Source organism: Dipteris shenzhenensis, chromosome 6 (assembly GCF_047967505.1).
Source record: "Dipteris shenzhenensis isolate YYH24624 ecotype China chromosome 6, Dip_SZ_1.0, whole genome shotgun sequence".
NCBI classification, from domain to species: domain Eukaryota; kingdom Viridiplantae; phylum Streptophyta; class Polypodiopsida; order Gleicheniales; family Dipteridaceae; genus Dipteris; species Dipteris shenzhenensis.
The window spans coordinates 53147328-53153305 of NC_141601.1; positions in this window are offsets into that span (position 1 = coordinate 53147328).

A 5978-nucleotide genomic window follows, 5' to 3' on the forward strand; every position below is an offset into this window, starting at 1 on the left:
CTCCCAGAGGGCGAATTAATTCACTCCTTTGCATGAACTACAATTGTAGATCCTTCAAGGGGGGCGTATCCGCTCCCTAGTGCAAATGTCTTTGACCAAATACATTGGGAACTTGAGGCCCTACAAAGCTTAGGAAGAATGGAATGGAGATTCAGGCTACACTCTCCTTTTCTTCTACAAAGAAAGAAATCGATGAATAGCTAGGAACAAAGTTTCCCCCTAGATGGAAGGGAGACTCTTTTAACAAGACCAGTCATGATGTCGCACTTGATGTGGTGGATAAGGGGCACCGTGCACATTTCAAACAATAGTGAGCTAGGGGGTACCCTTATTGGATTGGTCTCTTGGGATCATATGTTCCCATGAACCTCCGTCGAGGCATAGGATGGTCGATGTGTTGCCAAAAAGAGTCGCCACCATATGGATAAACCCCGACCTGAAGCCTAATTTATCTAGCACACAAAGGATATAGTCCCATCTGACTCTATTGTAGGATTTATCCAAGTCGAACCCAAAGAGAATAACTTTCTACCCCGAAGGCATGATCGAGAGCCATGGAGACATTCAGGATATTGTCAATGATGTCTAGATAAACTCGCTCTATTCTAGATCCACTATCTTTGTGCAGACCTCTCTGATCCTTAATGGGAGAGCTTTAGCTATGATCTTGTATGCTGCATTTAGCATGTTGATTGAGTGCCAGTCCCCCACCTAGATATGCGATTGCCTTTTTGCTTGGAATAGCTTCACCAGGCATTTGCCGAGAGGGATCCCCTGTCAATAGCTGCATTGGCCATATCCCTTAGGGCTTGCCCCATGCGATCCCAGTACTCCTTGAAGAACTTAGCTGTTAGTCCATCCGGGCCTAGAGCCCTGTCATTATCCATTGTTCATAGGGCATCCCTTACCTCCTTGCCCCATGCGATCCCAGTACTCCTTGAAGAACTTAGCTGTTAGTCCATCCGGGCCTAGAGCCCTGTCATTATCCATTGTTCATAGGGCATCCCTTACCTCCTTGGTGGTAAATGGTCTTGCAACTTGCAAGCAATTTACTACTACTTTGAGACCTTGGGGGGTCATTCTACCAAGTAGCTCTTCTAATCCTCTATGCTTTGATCATCCTGCACTGCCTCTTCTCCTAATATCAAGATTAACTTAGTACGAAACACATCTACCACATGCCTGAATTCCTTGACCAGGTTCCCTTCATGATCCAAACCCTGTCAATTAGATCCCTCTCATCTTACAGATTGAAACAAGACTTTCGATTAGAGATCCCCCAAAGAAAGCCATCTCTACCTGCATCTAACCCTGTCCCCCTCTGCCTCTTTGAGCTCTCTTGCTTGCATGAAAGATTCCATTTCAACCATTAAGGTTGATAGAATGCAGTCGATGGGTGACTGATGCAGCGCCGCCCTAATGCATTTCCTTGCCAATACTAAAGTCTCCTCTTCATGCCTTTTGTCAAATTTGAACTGGACGGCAACCTCTGTAGCTCTGCAGTGCACTCATTGTATGGCAACATCCGACTTTTGTCAAGGTCTGCCCCATCCGGCAAATGAGCATACCATAACTACCTTATCTCCCTACATAACTTCTTAGAGGCCAAGTGATGCTTCTTAAATTTAAAAGTAGAAGGACCAAACTAGTGGCACAAGTAGCATGACCCGTCTTCGATGGGTTAGAGACCCACTCCATCGGGTCTCAAGGTTGGGATCCTAGGAATCAAATTTAGGTTTTCTTAACAAATCTCTGTATTTTCACATTGGATCTTAGAAGCATTTATTTTAGTTATAAAAAATGCATTGCACACATCCATCTCTCTCTCTCTACACACACACACACACACACACACACATGAAAACCACTTGCTATATGCATGTGTACGGTATAGTCACACATATGCATTTTTGTATCACATATGTGCACACATCCCAAGTATATGTATGTTCATGCACATATACATGTGTACGCCTATTTATCTACACATGTATATGTGTGTTTGCCTATGTGTGCAAAAACATGTCATGGTGTGTCTACACACATACACATATGCATTGATTCTTTGGGCATCTTTGAGTGCATATGTCTCTATCTACATGTACATGCATTCTGTGCTTATGTGTGTGTATACATGTATATGTACATGCATGTGCAGCTTTGCTAGCGTTCTCACACACATAAACATGGACATCCATGCATAGAGATATAAAATTGAAAATATATGCATGTATGTACATACGTATGTATGTATGGATGTATGTATGTAAATATGTATCCATGTATGTGTGTGTAAATATATACATACATATATGATATATAAAAAATAACACATGCAGAGATATATGAACTATCTATCTACAAATGGCAGCCATATACCCAAACTGGCATATTAAACAATATCAAGATTAGAGAAATGACACATTAAATAATGTGTGTGCGTGCATGCACGTGCGCACGCATGTGTGTGTACTTCTATATGTGTATATATTTAGATATCCATTAAGCCTTGACATTGCCTTTAGTTGGGAAAACCATTTTTTGGTAGTGCATCCATGGCTATATCTATATATCTCTCTCTCTCTCTTGCATCATTTGTGTTCATGAGCCATGCACGTGCACTTGCAAAAGTGTGCACCCATGTCTACTTCTTTGTGAGCACACATGTGACCATATGATCTATATGCTATAAAAACACAAAGTTAAATAAAGAACCTCCTATTTGCTCCAACAATATGCAAATGGCAAATCCAAGTAAATATGTATCATTGTTGAACAAAGTCTAGGAGCATCTCATCTCAATAAGGATACCATTCACACAAATAAGAGAGTTGGCACTCTTTGGCAATATGGACTACATGGTAGCATAATAAATGTCTTTGCAGATGTTGACAGAGCCCAGCATGTCTTGCCTCAATATATCACTAGTTTGATAGCATAACAAGACATAAAAGTGTCTTTTTGAGGTTTTGACAAAAAATTCACAACTAGCAATTGTCAAAAACATAGGAAATTCTATCCTAGTGAATACACTAGTAGAGGAGGATTTCACAGCGCTACTTTAGCATATGTGCATATCCGTATTGAAAAACAATACTCTGCCAAAGCGAACTTGGACTAGGTTCCATATAGTTGTCATTAAGCAGCAACTGTAGGAGCAATCGTTTGAATCCAACAAGGCTCAAGCCTTCAAGCCGCAACTCACAAAGGAAGACCCCAACAAACGCAACAACAATAAAAAAACAGCTGACAGGCGGACTCCTATTGGAAAAGCGACGTACGACAATAACATCAACAAGACACCAAAACAAGCACAGGACATCTAGGTCGGCAAAGAAGCATATGAAAATACCTTGTGTCCAACACAAATTACTAAATAAGGAGCTTGTTGCATTTACTCCAAAAAGCAAAATTTGAATGTTGTAAAAAAAGTTACGAAGTATATTAAAAAAAAAAAGCAGAGTCTGCATTAAAATGGATGACTTGAAGCGTTCTATAACATGAAATGCATCAACGGGCCCAAACTAGCAAGGAGCTAGCAAGGAAGACGTAGTGAGGATCCTTTGGGCTCACAAGCACCAAGTTGTATTGCAACACCACACATTTGCTTTGATTGGCTCTACTTACTTGAACATAGTTTCAAAACTTCATAAATTGGCACAGTGAGAGTCAAGGATTCTAGAACCACAGCTACATTGAATCAAATGAACAAAATAGCAAAGTTCATTTCCAAGGATGTCATGTCCAACCAAGTAGTAGCTCACAATTTTTCACCAACATACCCTTGTAAGATTCACCACCGCATGGGAGATTGATGCACATACACCTGAACGTATTGAGGACAAATCTTTATGATTTTTGTTTGAGATTGTAGAAAACTTTGTCAGTAATGCATTGTGCATGCAACAGGTGTCTCAAAGCTTCAAAGCAATGTTAGATTTTCTTACACAACGGGGAGAGTAAGATGCTAGCTTAGACAGCCACCAAAGTCATGCAATCCATCAAAGTGGTCACACAATGGGCCTTCCAGGCTTCCAACCAGCATATTGTAGCCTCAGCTCGTCCACAAACTCTTTCTCAAAATCTTAATATGTTGTAGCACACTTCAATCAATCCAACATTATATCCTTCTAGAACTCGTCCACAAGCCTGAACCTTCCAATGCGCGCGGCCATGCCGTAATTAGTGGCTTACTTTGGACATGCATAGCAAGCTCTGGGGATGAGTCAAACTAAGAGCTAACTTAACGCTCCTTGTTAAGATATTGCAGGACAGGCGTAGCTTAACAATTTCAAATGTAACACACTTTTGTGGAAAAGAAACAATCAAATGATTCAAAGAAGAAATTGGAATGGCAATGAAAAACAATAGGTCATAGTGGGATGGAAAGTCCTTCATAGATCCCCTTTATCTATCTTTTCGTCTGCATAGTCCCTTTGCTCGTTTGTCAAATACATGGCATCCCTTTGTTTGTGGCGGGCGTAGTATTGTCACAAATAGAATAGTAGTCATGGAAGATATTCGTGGAAAAGCTATTTTTTGGTGGAAAAAGTGAGCTTGAGGATGGAAGTATATGGACAAACATAAGCGAAATGTATGAATCTCTTGAAACACTTGCTATGATCATTATTAACACTTCAGATTGTAAAACATAAGGAGGTTTGCCGTGAAGAATGCTGTTGTTACTATTCTGGCTGACTTCAATGACTCACATATGCTCTAGCTTCACTCCAATCAAACGCAATAAAAAGAACAAAAAAGCTTTCATGGATGTTTGCTGCAGGTTTCACAAAGTGCTCAGATCTCACACTTTAATATAGACATATCCATCAAATTCCATCTTGAAAATCAATTTCTATTGTTTGTTCAGCAACTTCACTTTAACCAGCTATCCCAGTGAAGTGCACAATAGACATGACAGCGTCAATGAAGAAGAGGATTTATCTACACACGTATATGTGTGTTTGCCTATGTGTGCAAAAACATGTCACGGTGTTTCTACACACACATATGCATTGATTCTTTGGGCATCTTGGAGTGCGTATGTCTCTATCTACATGTACATGCATTATGTGCTTATGTGTGTGTATACATGTATATGTACATGCATGTGTAGTTTGCTAGCGTTTGCACACACACATAAACATAGAAATCCATGCATAGAGATATAAAATTGAAAATATATGCATGTACGTATGTATGTCTGTATCTATGTATGGATGTATGGATGTATATATGTATCTATTTATGTGTGTGTAAATATATACATACATATATATATGTCTCTAGTTTTGTACACTTGTACATAAACATATAAACATATATGTATATATAAAAAAATAACACATATAGGACAATCATGATATAAAAGTCACCCTTTGGAAGCCCTTGTGTGAAGCGTTACTTCTCCTAGAAAATCCAGCTAGCTTCCTCCACTTCCAAGGGAGTGAAGCCTACTTGGAGTTGCTTGGCCCACACTATCTGATAACATCTCTATATTTTCAAAGATAAGGGTGCCACATGGCAATCAATGGCACACCTTTCCTTGCATGGAGAGGCCATCCATGTGGCATAGGTCTGCCTCCTTCAAGGGTGCCACATGGCGACCAAAGGGTGAGTCTTCACAACACAGGGGGAAATTTGATTTGCACCAATAGGCCAATGCCATATTGAGGTGGCACATAGGCATTCATAAGGAGAGTCATCTTACACAAGAAACCACCCCCATCTCCCGCTCGCGTAGCCCATGCTTGACCTTCCCCAAGGCCCCTTCCCCTTGCACTTGCCCCAAATCAGCCCTACCCTCTATTTTAATGCCCTATGGGCCTCTTTAGATGAGATCCTCTTTAGGCTGCTCCTCATGTAACCTGTCGTACTTTTGCCTCCTTTTCCTCGTCTACTCGACTCTAGTCTTTCATCTTCTCCCCCCATGTTTTTGTATTTGAACTTGTAGCACCTCTTGCATGTGCCCTGCTACC